This window comes from Neofelis nebulosa, chromosome 17 (assembly GCF_028018385.1).
Source record: "Neofelis nebulosa isolate mNeoNeb1 chromosome 17, mNeoNeb1.pri, whole genome shotgun sequence".
NCBI lineage: Eukaryota > Metazoa > Chordata > Mammalia > Carnivora > Felidae > Neofelis > Neofelis nebulosa.
In genome coordinates, this window is record NC_080798.1 from 52958970 (window position 1) to 52979887 (window position 20918).

A 20918-nucleotide genomic window follows, 5' to 3' on the forward strand; every position below is an offset into this window, starting at 1 on the left:
GGTCAATACCTGTCTGTTCTTTGTAGGATTTTTTGAAGGGAAGTGAGGAATAAATGATACCATTCACGAAAGCACTTAGCATCCTATTTGGTACATAGTAGGTGGGCATGTTCTGAGCACTGGCAGCCATTATTGAGCTGGTCAGCTGCCTCCACCCTAAGTCCTTTCCTTCAGATGCTCTCACTCCTGTTGCTGCAGATGTCGTGGGCTGGGGGGAGGGGGTGTGGAGACCAAGAAAGGGAGGGGGAAAATGGGGGAGATGGCGATCTAACCCTTACAGTACCCTCCACCTACCACCAGAAGACCCTCCCCAGAGGGTCTGTGTGACTATTTCCCCAGAATTCTTATGTGGAAATCCCACCTCCCAAAGATGCTGGTATTAGAAGGTGGGACCTTGGGGGGGGGCGGGGCGCTGAATTCGTGAGGGTGGAGCTCTCCTCAGTGGGACTCTTGCCTTATAAAACGGGCTCCAGAGAGCTCCTCCAGCGTGTGAGGACAGAGAAAAGGCTCTGGCCCTGGAGCAGGAAGAGGCCCCTCGCTCACAGGACCTCTCTGGCACTCCGTTTTGGAACTTCCAGAATCCAGAGCTGTGAGAAATGGCGTTTGGGTGAATTTAAGCCACCCAGTGTCTGGTATGTTGTTACAGCAGCTGGAATACACTGCACACCCCCTTCCTTACATTTTGGCCTAATGGCCCCTGAGTGTAAGGGAGAGAGGGGCCACGTGGAAGAAGGACCTAGCATTTGTTGTCATTGTCTTTTGATTTTTAGTGTTTATTCTTTTTGAGAGAGAGACAGAGCCAGAGCCAGAGACAGAATGTGAATGGGGAAGGGGCAGAGAGAGAATTTGACTAGGCTCCAGGCCCTGAGCTGTCAGCATGGAGCCCAACGCGGGGCTTGAACTCTCGAGCTGTGAGATCACGAACTGAGCCGAAGTCGGACATGTAACCTACCGAGGCCCCCGGGCGCCCCTGTTCTCGTGGTCTTACAGACAAAGACGTGGGGATCTGGAGTGACCAGGAGGAGGTCACCCCGTTAGTCAGGAGTTGGAAGTCAGGGCTCCTGGATCTCAAAGCCTCATCTTCCCCGCAATCCTGCCCTTTCTACCAAGCAGCCATGCACTTGGTGTGCCTTTAAAAGGGAACCACGAGTTCAGGACTCTGTTCGGGTCCTTCCTCTAGAACACACGCAGGGACAGGGCCTGCAGCCTCTCCTCATGCAGGTTTCTGACGAGCGCACAGGCAGACAGGCCCCTGGCTCCGCGGTGCCACTGCGAAGTCCCCTGCTTGCCATCAACTGGTCGCCATGAGTCCTTCTCAAGAAAGTCATCTCTGCTGCCTCCTGCTTGCTTTTCTGCTCCGCTGTGCAGGGGGACGTTAGCTGGCCGGCCTCTCTTTCTTCCTTATCTCACGTGTGGTGCATAGAGAGGACTCTGCAGGACATGAGGTGCGCCACGGCCTAGCCTGTGCTCCAGAGCACGTCATATGCGGGCAGACGCCCGTTTCACGTTCCACTCACATGTAGGTCAGCCAGGGGAGCGGATGTAGATCAGCAAGGGGAGCGGGGGCAGGGGGCAGGGTTGTCTAGGTTTTTCTGTGTCCGGGACGATGCCGGCTCAGCCCTCCAAAGGGCCGCGTGTCCTTTTCGGAGCTGCCCCCTGGCGACCCACAGGTCCAAGCCCTCACTCACAGTGGCAGCTAACCACAGCGGCTACACCACGCTTTTGCCTCACCTGCCGGGGCACCGCAGAGCAGGTGCGGCTGGTGGGCTCGCCGTGGTCTCCTGCACCACACGCCTGCTTCCCCCCGTATCTATAGATGCTCGGAAGAACACTTCCGCCAGCAGAGTTCATTCTTCTGAGACTTTTACCTTAAAACACGAGTGCCCAGGGGAACAGGAAAACCATAAATTGTTGTCAGCTGAGAACTGGCGGCTGGTTTAGTGTCTAACAAGTATCTTGTTACAAGTGGATGTTGAAATACCCACATTTGGCAATAAGGTGCTTCTGCCTTTTATGTATTTGACGGATGCGTAACTTGTCCTTTTGGTATCTCATTCACTTACTCGGGCACCGGCAACGCTGTTTGGTTGGGAGAGCCACAGGAAGCGTTACAGTTCTAGGGACGTCGGGTGGCCAGGATGGGGCCTCCCTGCAAACACCATTCAACAGAATCAGGCTGAGAGCCAGTGGCCCAGAGGCTCCGAACTAGGTCAGGACGTGCGTGCGTGTGTGTGCGTGTGTGTGTTTGCATATGTATGAGTGTGAGAGACTGTGTGTGCATGTGATTGACGATGAGTGTGTGAGTATGTGCAAATGAGTGTGAGTGAGAGTGCATATGTAAGTGTATGAGAGTGTTTACGTGAGGGAGTGTGTATGTGAGAGAGAGCGACAGGGTGTGTGTATGTGTGTGTAGGAGGTTGGGGCAAGTGCTGAACTTGTGCACAAGCCTGGGGAGGAAGAAGGCCTGTAACGTTGTGGACACGTACCGAGCTTGTACGGCACACGGAACCAGACTCTGTGCCGTGACCTCCCTTGAGGTGGACGCACAACCCTGGCTGCACCCCTGCGGCATCCGTTTCCCAGCTGCCCACTTTGCCCAGTATCATTAGATTTCACATCTAGCTGTGTCCGATGCCCGAGCCACGCCTTGGCCCCCCAGTGTCTGTGGTGGAAGGTTGCCCGATGCAGGGCCAGCCGGTGTCCAGCTCTGGGCTGGGATGAGATGCGCGAAACCCTTTCAGTCTAAGTCTCGGGTGTTTTGCCTGTTGGAAGGACGCCTGGCTGCTCCTTTAATCGGTCATCCAGGAGGCCCAAGGAAGGATGGCTGGGGGCTTAGATCTTGGCCACGCTGCCTGACTAGATCCTACGGACCTTGGGGACGGCTCATCTGGGAGGAAGGGCAGGGGTTCTGAGGTGCTATTTCCACCCAGACAGCAGGGGAGGCACAGTTGCTTGAAGTGGGTTGTTAGGGACTGAACGTGTCCCCCCACATTCCTATGTTGAAGCCCTTACCAACGTGATAGTATTTGGAGGTGGGGCCTTTGGGGGGTGATTCGGTTTAGATGAGGTCACGAGAGCGGGACCCTTGGGAGGGGATTAGCGCCCTTATCAGAAGCGGAGGGCAGAGATATGGCCGTCTCTCTTTGCGCGCGTGCCCTGAGGAAGGGCCATGTGAGGACAGAGCCTGAGGCACTGTGGGCAAGCCCAGCAGAGAGCTCTCGCCAGACACTGAATCTGCCGGTGCCTGGATCTTAGACTTCTGAGCCTCTAGAGCCGTGCGATATACATGTCTGTTGTTCAAGCTGGGGTGTTTTCTTACCGCACTTGAGGAGATTAAGACACCAAGGTAATGTTAGCTAAGGCAGAACTCGACGTTGCCCACCTGCGCCCATGTCCTGGCTGGGCCATTTACTTTCTGGGCATCTTGGGCAATTCACTTATCCTCTGTGAGCCTCGGTGTTTCCATCTACAGAATGGGGGTGGTACCGAGCTCTTCCTCAGAGCGTTGCGAGGATCAGATGCAGAGGATGCTCCTACGGTGCACACTCACAGCATCGCCGTTCACCTCATTGTCATCAGTGCCATTCACATCGTCATCACGGTCACCATTGCTGGCCTCGCCATCATCATGAAAAGCACGAGGTTTTGATTTGCCCCGAGCCTGGGTGTCCACCTTGGGAAAAATCTGTGAGTGGCAGATACTCACAGAACTCCGGAGTTGGACCGAAACCTCAATGAAATATCACCGCATACCTGTCAGATCAGCTGTTAGCAAAAATGACCAAGAAATGTCAAGAAATAATAAGTTTTGGTGAGGATGAAGAGAAAAAAGGAACCCTCACGCATTGCTGATGGGAATATAAACTGGTGTGACTACAATGGAAAACACAGTGGAGGTTCCTCAAAAAAAATGAAAAGTAGAACCACGTTATGATCCAGCAGTTGCATTTCTGGGCATTTATCTGAAGAAAGAGAAGACACCAATTTAAAGAGATCTACACATCCCTGTGTACAGTGGCACATTAGTTACAGTAGCCAAGATACGGGTGCTACGTCAGTGTCGATCAATACCTGAACAGATAAAGATGGGGTTGGTGTTCGTGCACAATGGAATATTACGCAGCCATTAAAAAAGAATACAGTCTTGCTATTTGCAGCAACACGGATGGACCTCGTGGCTGTGATGCTAAGAAAAATATGTCACAGACAAAGATAAATTCTGTGTGATTTCACTTCGATCTGGAATATATAAGACAAAAACAAATAGAACAGACAAAATAAGGGGGTCTCATAGATACATAGAACAGACCGTTGGTTACCAGAAGGAAGCGGGTTTCGGGGGGTGGGTGAAATAGGATAAGAGGATTTTCCAGTTACAAAATGAATATGTCATGAGGATGTATTGTAAAACCCAGAGAATATAGTCAACAATGTCGTAATAACTTTGGTGACAGATAACTAGGCTTATCGTGGGGATCGCTTAGTAATGTATAAAAATACCAAATCACTGTGATGTACTCTTGAAACTAAAAGGCTATTGTGTGTCAGTTACACTTCAGTTACAAAAAAAAAAAAATCTCAGAAGTAGGCCTTCCTGTGCTGACATCAGTGGTGGCCACTTACTGGGGGTGGGGGGGTGGAACACTTTGGAAACCAGGTCACAGAGGAAAGTGCCTCTTGCTGTTCTGGGCTCAGAGGTCTGCTGTGGAAGTGAAGTGCAGAGGGAGCCCGGCCTCATTGCATCGATAATACGATCCCGTAACTCATTCTGCTGCCATGAAGGTGGACGGACGGCCCCCATCCCTGCCATTGAACACTGCCCGTGTTTTCCTCAGAGGGGTATCTGCTCGCCAGTGGTGATTAGAGTGCCCCGAACAGGCCCTTGCTATTAAGAGTTTGTGGCTCCAGTTTAATAAAAGGTAGTATATTAAAATGGAAACATGTTATTCTTGATAAGGACTAGACATATTATAGGCCAGATGAAAGCTTTGATAATGCAAAATGCAGGGAAAGGAAGCGAAGGGGTATGGAATACCTACCACGCACAGATTGCTTTGCTGGACGCTTTGGAGGGGCATCACCGCAAAATGCCCGTGCCACCCAATGAACCAAGCCCAGCCTCTCTGATATATTAATATATTTAATTATCAGACTTTCAGCATTAAAGGAGATTACAATAGAGGCATCCAGTTGATTGGGGAATAGTTGCTGCAAATGATAAGCTCTTTTGAATAAGCCGATACTGGCTTAATGAGGTTTTGCAGTGTGTTATTTTTTTCCTGATAGAAAATCGAGTGACTGCTCTCCTCCCCCACCACGCTCAGTCCTTTCGCTTCCTAGTAATGACCCCCTTTTCTCTTGCTCCATGGGAACTTTTAAAAATTTAAATTAATGGATTTTTTTAGCCTCCAGTTTCTGGAATTCTAAGAGGGTCTGAAAGGTAAGTGCTCAATTACCGAGGCATGCGAACAAAAATAGGCAGCTTAGCTAGGGAAGTGAAAATAGAGAGGAGTCCCCCCACCTTCCCTGGAGTTGTGTGTTTTGTTTCTGGAAGAGGTTCAAGAAGTATTCAACCTCCAGTTAATTTGGCTGGCCCTTTCGGATAACTTCTTCCTGGGGCGGCATGAGCTTCATTGCTTAAAGAATTCATAAGACCAGTCTGAGGGCCTCTGTACTGGGGAGAATTCCTTATGTTAGCGAAGAGGCTGGTGTGGTTTGAACTTGCCTGCCCAATTCCTGACAGGCGCCTGTGCCCGCTTGAGGCAAACCGATGGTCCAGCCTCCCCGGTACCTGGCCATCTAGAGCACATCGAGGAACCTGCAAAAATAAAAAAATAAATAGCACGCCTCAAACACCCAGCGCACCTCTTCCATTTTCAACATGTGCTCCCTAATCCTGTGATAAGTATTCCTGCCCCCTTGTTACCGATGAGGCTTGTAACAGTTCAAGCAGATGGGCCATAGTCACGTCACTCCTCAGTCGCCCACTTGGCATTTGAAATCAGATTTTTCTGGAACTTTCTACCATGTTGCACTCCCTTAGTCCCTGAGGCCATCCTCAGAACAAAGAAATGAGGAAAGGGGGCTACAGACGCTGTTCTTCTGGGGGTCCCTTGGTAAATGGCACAGAACTAAATACATAGTAGGTGCCCTGTCTCTTCTATCTAAAAGAAACGTAAGGACCTTAGAAGTGAGCGGCGGGGGAGATGTTACATGGAGCTGTTGGTAGTGGTAGGGCATATGTGGCCTGGGTAATGTTCTCCTGGCCCAGGGCCTGCTGCAGTGTTCGCCCCCATCTCCCATCCCGCGGGAGCTCATTGGGGACCTCTGTAGGCGGTATCAGCACCCGTGAAGTGCAGGGTACATGGAAGACTACTTCCTTGCAGGCCCTTTCCTTTCTCCAAGAGGAGGAAAGGTCTCCATGCCTGGTTCCACCAGTGGACAGGGAGTCACTTTCAACCCACTCACCTGTCTCTCTGCAGTGTTCGATTCCCCCCCCACCCCCCCGGGATGCGTGCATGCTTCACGAAGCTGCCTCTCTCCCGGATCTCCATACCTCCTGGTCCACTCCAGTGCAGCTGCTGGACTAGCTGTGTCACACCAGGCACTACCCACAGCGTTTTGCACAAGACAATTTAAAAAAAAAAAACAAACCACGAAGGTACTATGACCCTCCCATTTTACAGATAACCCGACCAAAGCTTGGAGGGGTGAGTGATTTGTCTAAGTGTCCTAAGTAGCCCCGGGGAAGAGTCAGGATCTGAACCCCAGGGGCAGGCACAGGGGTCTGCGGTTCCATTTTTAACCCTCTCTCCTAGTTGGTTGTCCCTTCTTATTCCCTGTCCCTCCCCCTCCTCCTTGGCTCTGCTTTCCTTCCCCTGCCCAGCAAGCCCTCCACCACCTTTTTTTTTTTTTTTTTTGCCTCTGTGCAAACAGCACTGGAAAGGCTTGGCCTGCCTAATGCTTCTGACTTTTCCTCAGTGCACCCCCCCAGCAGCAGGCCGGAAGGGACAGAAGGGGGTCAGAGGCAGGATGGAACACTTCTGGTTCCAATGAGATACATTAGAACATTAGAGCTTTTCTGTTACTGAATCACTCTCCCTCTCTCCCTCTCTGTCTTTCTCTTCCCTTTGGGAGGGAATATTGTCATTCCTAGGAATTCATCCTAAAATGAGGAATGATTCGATTTCACAGTTGTAGCTCCTATGAAGATTCAGGGTTTGTTTTGTTTTGTTTTTTCCCATTCCCAGTCTTCAGTCCTAAGCATGTAAAAAACAAATAAAAGGAAAGAAAAAAAACTGTGAGGAATAAAACGTGAACAATTTGAGTCTGAAGCAAGAGGATTAAGATGTCTGGGAGCTGGCGGTGGGAGCCTGATGTCCTGAAGGCCTACTGAGTGTCAGCTCTGCTTTCCTTTTAAAATTTCCTGACAGGCAATGAGGGAGGTATATGGAGGCCACTTTCGAGGTAGGAAGACTGAGGCCGAAAGACTGGCTTGCTGTCCAGTGCTCGGTCGCCGTTGTTCTGTTTTGGACAATAAAATAAAAAGGGGGAAAAAACTCAGAACCGTAAGCCTGTGTAGTCTGGCTGCATTGGGTGTCAAGGCACACAGGATGCTTCTGCAGGTGATCAGGTGCCCGAGGTCACACAGCAGGGTTCCTTACTGACTTGGGAGTAACCCCAGGGTGAGTTCAAGAGGACTCTGCAGGAGAGGTGGGACTGGGCAGTGCCTCCCGCCACCGGACTCCAGATGCACCTGCTTGATGTCTCTGCAACTGGCCCGTGCAAGGCACAAGACCCACTAAAAAGGGAGAGCGAGGGTCTGAGGTTAACCCTGGAAGGACTAGGAAGAAGTCATTTGGGGGCCACTGTTTCATTTTTTAAATGTTTATTTATTTTTGAGAGAGAGAGAGAGAGAGAGAGAGAGAGAGAAAGAGAGAGAGAATGAATATGAATCTGAAGCAGGCTCCAGGCTCTGAGCCCTCAGCACAGAGCCTGACGCAGGGCTCAAACCCATGAACCATGAGATCATGACCTGAGCCAAAGTCAGATGCTTACCAGACTGAGCCACCCAGGTGCCCGATGTTACCATTTTAAATTTGGCATTGTGCTGGGGCATTTCCGGAGCCTGGGACCACCCAGACCTGAGAGTGACAAAGGCAAAGCCAGCAAACAAAGCTGGGTCATTTTCATATGGATGAGGTGTTCAGAATAATAATAATAATAATAATGATAATAATAATAAAAAATAAAGACAGGGTTAAACATCTATCTTGATTCTAAGGCACATAGAGGGTCTCTGAATCTGCACACAAATGCAGGCTTCATTAACAAATGAATTACCAATATTTAAGGAGGAATTCACATAAAAGTCCAGATTTCCCAGTTCTCTTGAAATATCCTAGTACCACCGCAGGCCAGCTGCTCTGGGCCAGAATTCTGGCATGCAGGCTGGCCCTGTGGGCTTTTGACTGTTCCATGCATGGAGTGGAAGGAAAGAGGGACTTTGGGTCAGAAAGAGCCACGAGCTGCACACCTTCTCTTGGCTGAACATTAGTTTTCTCATCTGTGAAATGGAACCGCTGAAACCTACCCACACAGTTGCTCTAAGGGTGAACTTCACTAGCAGATGTAAAGTCCTCTCCAAGTCCTCAAAAAAAGTGATCGTAACTATTTAATTTTTTAAACCACCCGACCCAATTCCTTCAGGATTTAAAACATGAAAAGCACGAAGCCCAGAGAAGTTTGGGAGAGGGATGGAAGGAAGGTAGGCTGTATTTTGTGAACAGGTACCTCCTCCAGAAATCATTCTTTTCCTTGGATTTCGAAATGGCCCCCACAGAGAACAAAGCTTTCCATACCTGTGTTTATTTTTCTCAGGTCTAGGGTTCCCCTGGGAGATTTTCCTAAAAGAAAAGGCAGGGGAGCCCCCCACCCAAGCCAGAATCCAATGCAAATATGACAATACAGCCCCTCCAGGGTAGAAGAGGCTCCTTCTTAATTAGAAGCCTGGAAGGACATACCCCATAATTGTGGCACTTGAAGCGTCAGGGCTATCAATATTGGTGCCTCTTTCATTAATAAACCGGCAAAGTCAGAACGCTGCCGGAGTGGGAAACCTTCCCCCCCTCCCGTCTCCCACCCCAAGTTCCACTTAATCAACGGCAGACTCGATCAAACAGGAAAAGAACATGTAAATCAGCTGCATGAATTCTGCAGGGCCCTAAATAGGTAGAAGGAAGAAGGGAAAACATGAAAGGGAGCCTTCATCCATTTCACCGCAGATGCCCAGGCTCTCTCAGTGAACCTAAGCAAGAGGTAGTCAAACGGCCCCGCAGATTGCCAGCGACTCGGGGAAAGCCTGGGTTTATGTACGGATTAGCACGGTGATAGACCCTGAGTAGCAAAAGACAAAGACTAATTACCTGACAGAGCTCCCCTCCACTCGCCTGGGTCATTGAAATTAATTTCTGCTTTCAGGCTTGGCAGCAAGCAGCTGCAGAATTTCAGTTCAATACTCAAATTAACGGGGAGCTGAAATTATTTCTCTGCGCAGGCGGCATTAGAGGAGTGGGTTACCAAATAGATCTTGATGGCAGACACCAAAGAAAGGATTATTCCTCCCTTTTCATCAAGAGCCTCGGGTCCTTGGAAAGTGCAGGGCTGGAGCGGGGGCGGGGGGGGGGGGTGGCAAGGAGGAAAAACAACAACCAATTTACCGGAGAGTTAACACTTAAGTACTGTGTTGGATTAGGTGGGACATACCTGCGTTGCAGACCCCCTGCCCCCCAGATAATGCAGTTTCTCTCCATTTAACAAGAAACTTAAACACACAGCACTTTTGCATATACCCAAATTGGAATTCCTAATCCAGGGATATTACCAAATACCTCTTCTCCTATGTTGTCGGAAAGCATTTGCCCTTATCTCCAGGACCAGGAGGCAGGTTGGAAGGGGGCAGTGGGGAGGAGGTATGGGGAAAGAGAAAAGGAGGAAGACGTCACAGGTGGGATTTGAACCCAGGGATTGGGTTTCCAACCTCATCTTTCTGCCACTTCCCATTGCCTTTCTTTTTTCTTTTTCTTTTTTCTTTTTTCTTTTTTCTCTTTTTCGCTTAAAGTCCCTCTCATTGCTCCTCCCTCACTCTCTGGGCTCCCCACTTGTGTTTCAGTCTTGGTGACATCTGTCACCTTTGTGGAGCACCTCCTGTGTGCACCAGGTCAAATTCAGTGCTGCCTGGGCCAGCAGTGCCCAACTCATTTGTTTCTGTGATGCTCCTGCCGCCACGACCCACCTGATGGGTAAGATGCTTGGGCATACTAAGCCCCCACGTTGTCACCATGGGCTTCTGCCAGCTAAGACACCTGCTCGTGGGTCCATGGAGAGCTCCCACATTGACCTCCATTTCTTTTGCTGCTGGTGATCCTGGCTCCCTATCAGGATGCATCATTGGGGAACCCTGGGCGTGAGGCACATTCATCACAGATACGCAGGCAAAGCATCCTTCCTGATTGTTCCCAGCCCTTGTTCGGGACCCAGTCCAGTAGTTAAACAAATTCTGGAATCCTACCGCCTGGGTACACGTAATGCCTTTCATCCTACTAGGCATAAACCCGTGGGATTACTGCTTGTAACAGTAATATTATGGTACCTACCGCGTGGGGATTCTGCAAGGATTAAATTAGTGAATGGAGACAAAATGTATAAAAATTTGCCTGATACATAGTAGGCTCTTGGTGACTATTAGCGCTGCTATGATCCCTGCCCCTGGTAACCCAAACCAGATAACCGAAGGTAAGGGCCTCTTCTTTGTTCCCTGGAAATGGCAGACGAGCTCTGTACAGCTATCCAGACCCGAGAAGATTCGGTGGTGCTTGAACTTGTAAGTTCATGGCTACTCTAGCCTTTGTAATGGCTAAGGATGCAAAAGGAAATGTATTCTTTAGAGAACAGCAGTAGTCCCCCTCTGTCAAATACTTACCACGTGCCAAGCATATTCGCATTTACCTCACAACAAAAAAAGAAAGGAATCAACCTTAACAAAATCTTATACGCTGCGGAACCTAGGCCACAGGAACATCTGTGACCCCACAGCCAATTCAGGGACTCGAACCCTGGTCTCTGTGTCTCCAAGTCCACAAGGCAGCACATGCCCCTCTGTTCTCTGCCGAGTCACCCAGGAGTAGCAATTAGGCCCGTCTCACATGTCCAGCTTTAAACCTGTGACCTCGAGGCGAATGACTTCCACATCTCATTACCACTCCCCTGAGCCACCCAGGCCCCCGGTGGGACAGGGAGGTTAATCAGCCACGCACTGAATCTGCTTATAAGGCTGTTTCATGTACAATTTTTATATCTTGGCTCCTAATAATGGTCCCATTATAAATGATTGTCTCACTATGATATACTGGTTTCTCGCCTTCTAGGAACTGATTTAAAAGGGAGCCCCAGACTTCTCGTGCCCGCAGAGTTTATTCATATTGCGATTTTTTGCTTGCTCAGCAGCTTGAGTGGAGGGGGGACAGCCCCCCTGCAAAAAAAAATATTTTCTTCCCAGCATGAGGCAGTTGCCATTATTAGTGACCTCTAGCTCGCTTGATATCTTGATAATACTTTATGAACAAATCACTAGTCCTTCTTCTTCCATTGCACCCCCCGCCCCGAGCTTCCTTTCAGACAGGTAGTGCCAGTGGCCTTTGGGTCCGTCGCCTTCCTCTTCCAACCAAACCAAAACGTTCAAATTATTTCTAGGGTGACTTGGGAGAACAGGTCATAGGGGGATATATAGCATCAGGGGGTATATTTTCAAACCAAAAACCCGGGCATATTTACCCCACAAATATTTATTTAGTGCCTATTACGGGTCAGGCACATGAATATACTGCTGGGTGCAGCAGGACAGAATATAGGAGAATAAGACACATTCTGAAGATCTGGAATGCATGTTAGGAATCTAAATAGGCATATAAATTGGAATTACGAAGGAAAATTGCACTTTGTGGAATTCTTTGTGCTAGTTATTATTAATATATGGATGATCTCCGGTCCTAGCCCTCAACGAGTTTAAAATCAAGGAAATCATTAAAGACTGCTTTGTTTCCCCCCAAAGTTGGGTCGCGTTGAATATTTAAAGGGCTTTAAATTCTTCTCTGAACCTCAAGGCTAAGCAATATACACTCCAGCCTCCACGGTCTTCGTGCTGTTCTCAGAACGTGTCGGCCCCTTTCCGATCCCAGGGTTTTCCGCGTGGTCGTCTTGCCACCTTGGTGTGGCCCTCTTCTCGTCATGCTTCCGCCCTTGGTATGAATGCCCGTCAGAGAGGCCATTGCTGACCATCTGTCTGAGTTTGCTGTTGGTGCTGTAACAAAGCGTCACAGACTCGGTGGCTTAAACAATGTGATGCGTTCCCCTACTGTTCTGGGTGGTACAAGTCAGAGACGGGTCTCACCGGGTTGACATCAAGGTGTCGGCAGGGGGCGGTCCCTTCTGGAGGCTCCAGGGTAGAATCTGTGAACATTTTCTAGTGGCTGCTTACGTTCCATCTTCAGATCTGGCCTTGTAGCATCCTTAAATCCCACTGAGTCTGCAACAACTCTGGCTTTTCCATCTTTTGAGGCCCTTTCTGATGCCACTGGGCCCACCTGGCTACCTCAGCATGCTCCACACATCTCGAAAAGCTGAACTGATTTATGTCTGCAGAGCTCCCTTTTTTGCCACATCACGTAACATAGTCCTAGGTTTTGGGGATCAGAAGGTGGTCACCTTAAGCACCCGCCTTCTGTCTACCATGCTGTCCCGAGTAAATACAGCAGTGCTCCAGGATTCTTTATCTCATCTCTTCCTTCCTTCACCTCGTGGTACTCCCCGCAACCTTCCATAGCTTCCATTTTATTTTTTGGTTCACTTGGTTTTGGTATGCTTCTCCAACTAGAACGTAAGCTCCCCGAAGGCAGGCCATGCCCAGAATTTCCTTCCATCTCTGTCACCTCAGCCAAAACTTTCTCAGCTGTATCAGTCAGACCGTCTTGCTTGTGAGAGAAACTTCATCATTCAATTGGTTGAAGCAAAACAAAGGGTGTTTATTGCTTCACAGAAGCAAAATTCTATCTAGGGATAGAACTGGTTCAGGTTCTACTGGACCTGGCTGTTCAGATGATATCAAGAATCTGTCTCTTCCCCTTCGTAGCTTAGCTTTTCTAAACCATGTCAACTCAGGAACTCTCTCCCTTGCCAGTGGCAAAGCCAGCTGCTCCTCTAGGATATGAAATCGCAGTTGTCAAAACCTAGGGTTGACCAGTTGATCGACTTTGGTCTAGTCGGGGGTCATCCTTCAATTGGCGTGTGGGAGCGAATGGACAAGTGTAGGTCATCTGCCACCACAAGCTTCCCAAACACACAGATGGAGCCCAGGGCAAGGGCTGTTTCCCAAAGGAATCGGGTTGCTGGGGAGGGGGAGGAGTCAGTGACTGCTGGTCAGGCACATGTGGAGGACATGGAATGACTGCCCTTCCAAGTCTTGCTTTCCCGTCCTACCCCCTTGGAGACTATCTGGTTACTCTGATTTCTTGTACCTTTCTACACATTTATATCATTATACAAACTAGCACATGATTCTATGACAGTGGTCCCTTTTCAATATGCAATTAAGCCCTTTACAAAGCAACTTTGTGTCTCACAGGGAAGAGATTGGAGGCCAGCCCGCTTTGGGCCAAGTCTCCATGTTATCAAACCTTCACCACCACCATCCTAGGAGGGGTCGACATATTCCTCCCCATTTCATTTCCTAAGTGCTTACTGAGGACTGGGCATCACACGGGCCCTTAGAACATCACCTCTCTCCTGCTCAAAACAACCCTAAAGGTGACTCAGGGTCTCCCACTGGTAAGTGGCAGACTGGGGGTCAAACCATAAACCCAAAGCAGAAGCTTCTAAAAAAGAAGCCAAAAATGTGTTCGCTAAGGCTGGGGACATCGAACCAAGTATTACTGCCCTCGGGGGATCCCAGTCCTTTTTCTCTCTAATTCTCAGGAGCTAGAGGTTTTTATTGCTATTTTTGTAAAAAGCACCATTAGTAATCATTTTAGCAGATTTTTTTTTAATACAAACAGTGAGCTTTTCTTTTTCATTTGCTTTAGCTTAGTCCTTTCCATTATTCATTGGGCTTCTTGAACCATCCTGTGTGTACCCATACTTATTCTTATTCACCCTGAACAGGTGTGTGACACCTTGGAGAAGATGAAGCCAGGGAGAAAATCAATCAGACAGGAATTATGTTGAAAGATGACTGAATAAATTACCACCTCCCAGGAGTTGTGTGAAAAACAGCTATTTCTTTTGGACGTCCAACTACCTTTTTCCTCTCTAATTCACGTGTATCCCTTATACAAAGGCCCACAGTGACAGGGCATCAGTTTCTGGACTGTGTGGGGCCTTCTGAGAATGTGGTGTCCTTGTCATCACGAAGCACTGACGGGTGGCTGTCCCCCTTCATCTACAGCCAGCCAGTCCCCTGCACTCACTGCTTTGGAGAAGGGTTCTTATCACATTCCTTCTTGTGGACAGCCCTGGGGTAAACAGTCATTGGTCATTAGATAGATGATCTGCTAATGAGGAATTGCCTGTACAAATGGACAGTGGCCAGACCACGTCTGATCCTGAAACTCTGACCCACAAGTTCTACATCGGCCAGCCCCGGAAGCCAAGCCACACCTCCGTAGCAATCAACCCACAGCAGACAGGACTTGGTCAGTGACACCAGCTTCCCTGAATTTTGTCTCCACTTCCAAATCGGGAACAACCAGAAAAAGCCAAATATGCTCCTGAAACCAATCATATAGGATGCTGGCTTCTGGAGAGCCTGTCTCCATGATCAGGGCATGCCTGAAACCTTCTCTTTTTTCACTAGAAAGCTTTCCCTCACCCTGCCTCCTGTTGAGTCCCTGCCAAGCACAAGTGATAGTGGCTGACTCCCCTGGTACACCCAGCTCTGAGTGGACGGCCTCCCTCTAGTCTCATCTGGGTGGCCATTGTTTATTTCTACAGAACTTTGCACTAGGTTCATTGTTTCCCCCCACAGCCCTTCCCCTTGTATCAACACACACCGCAACCTTGATCTTTCCCACCCTGTGTCTCTTCCTCTCCATTTGCCCTGCTCTTATGGTTCTGCCCACTTTTGACCTTGGTTAAAATAATTGGATTCTGTTGTTGCATTATTATTTTATGTGTTCAATGTCTAGGATGTGCAAGGTAGGTTCACTTCTCATCTCAATCCTTAGGGGTACCTCACAAATGTGTTCCCAGAGGCCATGTTACAGAGTCTGGATAATGGACAGTCAGAGCAATTAAGTGACCTTGGTTGCCCACAGTGATAGGCTACGGCAACAGTGAATGATCCAAATTATGTCTGCTTGCATCTGACGCCCTGGCCACCATTTTGATCTATTTCTCCTATCTAACTGTAAGGGCAGGTTCTGGGTCATTTAACTGTGTGCCCCTCGTAGCAGCTAGAGGCTGATAGGATGGGCTTAAATGTCTGAGGAAGAAGGGAAGAGCCATGAGGAAGAAGGAAAAAAAGAAACAATAAGCCCAGATTAAGAAAACAAAAAGAGGGCCCCTGGGCAGCCCAATCGGTGAAGCATCCAACTCTTGGTTTCAGCTCAGGTCCTGATCTCATGGTTTGTGAGATAGAGCCCCACATCAGGCTCTGCACTGACAGCATGGAGCATGCTTGGGATTCTCTCTCCCTTATTCTCTGCCCCTCCCTCATTTTCTTTCTCAAAATAAACACATAAACTTAAAGAAAGAGAGAGCTTGCCTAAGTTGCATAAAAAATCTCATTTTTCCTTTCAAAAGATTAGTACGTATAGTGACCATAACGTTTTTCTACTTTTGTCAAGCTTTACTTTGAAGATGAAAAGGTATGGGTATCTGCTTAGCGCTCCTGTTGTCATTTAGAAGAGTGCACTCCTATCTGTAAATATACAGATAATTTCTCCCTTTAAATTCCATAAGCTGGAGACGCCGCCTTCGTTATGAATGAACATAGATCCAATTTTTGTCTCCTGTGTGAAATTGGGGTTCCAGTGCCCTATCAGTGCTCTCCACCATGATGGCAGATTGTCCATCCATTCGCCAGTGACTCAGCCCAAATCTCAAGGCTCGGAGGTATGAATCCAGGACAGCCACGTTCAAATGCATTTTTCATGTATAGGTTGTTCACTCTGGTCTTTGAGATTGTGCAATTAGCATATGTTGTCATAGTGATGTATTTATTATAATGGAGGTGTTCTCAGGAAACCAGATTTAATAGTTTTAAATCAGAAGCTAACATGGATTTTTAGGAATCCCATTCACAGTAAATTTTATGCCTGGTGAAAGGTTATGGAATGGGTTTCCATGCCACATCTCCCCCATCTCACAAATCTCCTGGCATACAAACGTTCCACTCTGGGTTTTTGCAAGCTAGCTGCCCGATGCAGACAGAAAACTCCAGAGTTTATGCACCTACACAGCACACCTTCCAATGAAAAAGGAGTGAGAGGAAAGTGACTTGGCTGTTGGGTATGTATCCTAAGCCTTTATCGCAACGTGAATCTCCTTAACAGATTGTCTCCTAAGCTTTGGACTGACAGGAATTTGGCTTTTCTTGTGTTCATTTGATAGCCCTTTGACTATTGAAGCCATTACATATCTGCTCAGTTGGTGCGCTCATGAAGAAGTTGAGACCCTCCCCACCCCACCCAAGGTCCAGGGACATGGTGTCCCTTGGTTGGTACCAGGAGCCCACAAAAGTTTCTTGTATTGTAAGAACCAAAGTAGCACCATTATACCCTCCTTACACTGCCCTGTATCATGTGTGTGTACCCTCACTTGCTGAAACACGAAAGGCAGATGAGAGAGAGCCCCAAGGTGCTAGAAAGCTGTGGTTCCTTCATGTCTGTGCAAAAGTTAGAAGGATTGGATTAGACGCTTAAGTATCTGTGGATGTCAGGTTGAATACAAGCAGCTATTCAGTGTATCTCTGATAGAAGAATGTGTCCCCTGGAGGTGGGAAGTCACGCAGGTCCCTGGAAATGTGAGAAGATTGTTAAAATGGCATCAGAGATGGGCTGGAGTGATGCCAGGGTCTATGTTTGATGCTTATCTTAGGTCTAGGGTGAAACTCTTGTCTTTCCCTGTTACCTGCTTAGTGGTTCCTTCTACTCCCAGAGAACCTTGTTGCCTATACCTCCAGGGACCCAGCTCCCCCTTCCAGGCCGTGTCCTCTGTCTCCTGTTCTGTCACCATTGCGGGTGCTAAGCATCAGTGCTTGGCTAAGGAGTGTCATTGCAGCTCCCCTAAACCAGGAAGCAGAAGAGCAAATGCTTTAGAATCAGACACAGCTGGGTATGAATCTGGGTTCTACCAAAGTGAATGGTTGGACTCCTAATGAGCTTTACTCTTCCCCAGCCTTAGTTTTATCATCTCTAGAATGGGGAGTATTGTTAGCTGTTTCCTGCGGGACTCAGATATTGTGTAGGTAAAATGGCTGGCAGATTGCCATAGACATGGTCACTGTTATTGATTGTGTCATCACAGTGATTATTTTCCACCCAGATCAGGTACAAAATGAACGTATTATTGGTATTCCTGAGACTATTTTCAAGGAATATCTCCAAGTTCTCATGACAAGCCAGATGTCCGGAAGGCAGCTTGAGAGCCAGGCTCGGGGTTACTTAAAACAGGTTTGGAAGGTCTGTCCCATGAATGCCAAATGTGATCTTGGACACTACAAAGGGCTTTGAAGAAAGCCACAATAAATCACACAGACCCCTCAGCTCACTCTGCTCCCTAGTGATCCCGGCACAGCCATGTCTCAACCTGTTGGGGGTTTTCCTGTGTGTTACCTAGACAGCTACTACCATAAGAGCTCTCAGCCCAGCCTCCCCCTTGCTCCAGGACTCAGGGTTTATCACACTCAAGAGCTGCGTGCTGGGGGAGTGATGCCGAATTTCTTTTCAGATTCTGATTTCTCTGTAGTTAAAAAAAAAAGTGGATATTTCTTTTATATGTGTATATATTTTTATTAGACTGTGAGTTTCTTAACCTTTCCTAACTGATGATCCAAGTAAATATTTGACTGGACCCAGACATAGAACCTGATTTGACTCCCCTCCCCGACCCCATCCAGAGTCACTTGTTATTCTGAAAACCCAGTGTTTGTGTTTTTAATATGGTAGTGGATAATATGCGTGGTAGAAAAAGGAGAAGGCAGAAGAAAATTAAAATGTTCTGTTAATTCCAGTGCCCTGAGATAATTGCTCTTAATATTTTTTGTATGTTCTCTTCTTTCTTCTGAATGATGGCATTTATTTTTTTTAAAGTTGAGCATATATATATATATATATATATATATGCATACATACATATATATATGTATGTGTATGTGTGTGTATATATATATGTGTGTGTGTATACACACACACACACACACACATACATATATATCATCTTTTTTCTCTTTAATAAGAATTTGTCATGTCACTAAACATTGCCTGGAAAAAATAATGATTTCCTAAGATTGTACCGTATGAACTCCTCTGTTGTTGGATAGTTAGGGTATTTTATAGTTTGAGCCCTGTATTAAAAAAAAGAACTCGGGCTTATTTTATCATGTCTTTTGCCTCATATGTTTGGTAAAAGAAGTGCACCAGTTATGATGGGTGGCTCCCCAATCTCCTTTCACCTCCCGTAACTAAGCCCATCCAGGTAACCTGTACGTCTTGCCAGTGATTGGTTTAGAAATAGACATGTGACCTGGTCCTGACCAATGAAAATGGAGGGCCCTTCTGGGACTGGATTCCTGACTCAAGAGTGGCACCCAAGGAGGGTACAGATTTTATGCTGCCTCTGGGCATACTCCGCCGTTCTGTTCTCAAGGGGCCTTCCAGCCTGAGATGAAGCAGATGCTGAAGGGGTCACGGGAAGAAACCTGTGCCTTTTATGGACCTGTGGAGTCCACTGTGCCTGTGGCCTGTTTCCTTCTAGACTTCCAGCGGTCACCGAATAAGGTGTTTTGAGTTGGGTTTGGATCACTTTTTAAGTCACCTGCTTTGCTACTTAGAGCAAACTGCCCCTCGTCATCCTCAGGTAGAGAGGTACTCTCAGAGGGCCAGAGCGGTGACACGGGATCGAGCCGAGAATTTAGATTCAGGAAATGTGAGTTCAAACTGGCCTCATCCCGTCACCTGGATATGCGATCTGTGGTCTCAGCCCCTCCGGTTTTCAGGATCCCTCTTGGTAAACAGAGTGAATATACTGAGGATTGTGGGATGTAACTCCCTTTGCAAGAATATAATGGTTATATTTTTTTATATTATGATGCTTGCCCTTATGGTTGGTTCACACCAGTGGTACCTATCAAGTATCTATTATGTTCCCGGCTCTATTTCAAATGTCAGCAATACAGCAGTGAATAAATAGATAACCTTTCCCCTCACGAATTTTAGAGTGTAATTAAGGTGGCAGCAAATGAGCAGGTAAAACAATAAACTGAGCACTTTAGGAAAAGAGACCCAAGTTCTTTTCAGATTCTGATTTCTCCATGATCTAAACAGGATTGTTAGGAGAACAGTTAATATTTTTGCCTTTCCATTCGTCCATCTGTCCATCTATCCATTCATCCATCCCTCTTTCTATATAGATATGTGTGTATATATGGTATAAATACATGTTTTACTTAGTTATTGCCCGGGAATTTCTTAACCTTTCTTAACCCATGTCCTAAATAAATTGACAGGACATTTTGAAACAATTTACCTGTCTTGACTATTGGAAATAGACTGATGTTTCTGCACTTATGTTCCAGAGACCCCTGGATGTTGCAGTTGTATTTTCTGCTGTGTGGGCCAGGGTGTGTGTGTGTGTGGGGGGGGGGGGGACGGGTAGTGAGTGTTTGGTCATGTGCATACATGTGTATTTTGATAATCCAGAAAGATTAAGTATCTGTGGATCATCTGGGTCATCATGTTAAAAGCCAGCACCACCGCATCATATGTCTGTGTGTTTGGAGTTGGGGGGTCCTCTGGCCTCACTCTCCTGCATTCACCCCAGTCTTCTGCAGCCTTCCCTCCAGGCTACACAGTGGTCCTTATCAACCTTGTTTTACAAACGAGGAAACGGAGACCGGAGGGAGCTTTGCAGTGCACCTTGGCCACACATCCCTCTGGTCACAGGCCTGAGAGCTACACCCGGTCTGTCTCCCTTCCTGCTCCCTCCTCTGCCTCTCCTCTCTGTAGGCAACACTGGGATACAGGCATCAAATTGGATTTGATTATTGAGGATAAAACAGCTTATAAAACGCTACAGAGCAATGCCTTTTGTTTCTGAGAACTTGATATAATAAAGTTGGCTTGATCTCCTCAGCCTGTATCTTGGGGGAACAAGTAAATTAAACAAGTAATTATATCCATAATGTTTTTAGAAGTTAGAAGATTTAAATATATGAATCTCATCTGAGCGTGCAGCCTTTTGTCTGTGGTGTTTCCTGCCAAAAGATCTCTTGACAGGAAATAAACATTAAAATAATCTTTAATCCCTTGTCTGGTCTATTACCATTAACAATTGATGCACTTTAATTTTGTGGGATTTTAACTACAAAATGGAACGGCTAAGTAGTGATAATTGGGTTTGGAATTATACGGTCATTTATATCAACAGATGCAAGAGGCTGGGAGGGAGGGTGATTAATTATTTACTATTTCCTGGCTGTGGTTCCTATTATAGAATTTTCTGATATGTTCTGCTGTGAACAATTATCACCAAATGAAAGTAAACAAATCTGTGATCTGAAGCCTTATTTAGAAGTTAGGCTTTATTGGGGCGCCTGGGTGGCGCAGTCGGTTAAGCGTCCGACTTCAGCCAGGTCACGATCTCGCGGT

General features: G+C 47.4%; 1 long non-coding RNA gene across 1 annotated transcript; it reads left to right on the top strand.

The window, feature by feature from the left end:
* The first annotated feature begins 231 nt into the window (after nt 1-231).
* Nucleotides 232-4260, top strand: LOC131499376 (uncharacterized). Its single transcript, XR_009255838.1, has 2 exons — nt 232-2209; nt 3473-4260. It is a non-coding gene; the product is annotated as an uncharacterized LOC131499376 (long non-coding RNA).
* Nucleotides 4261-20918: the final 16658 nt, after the last annotated feature.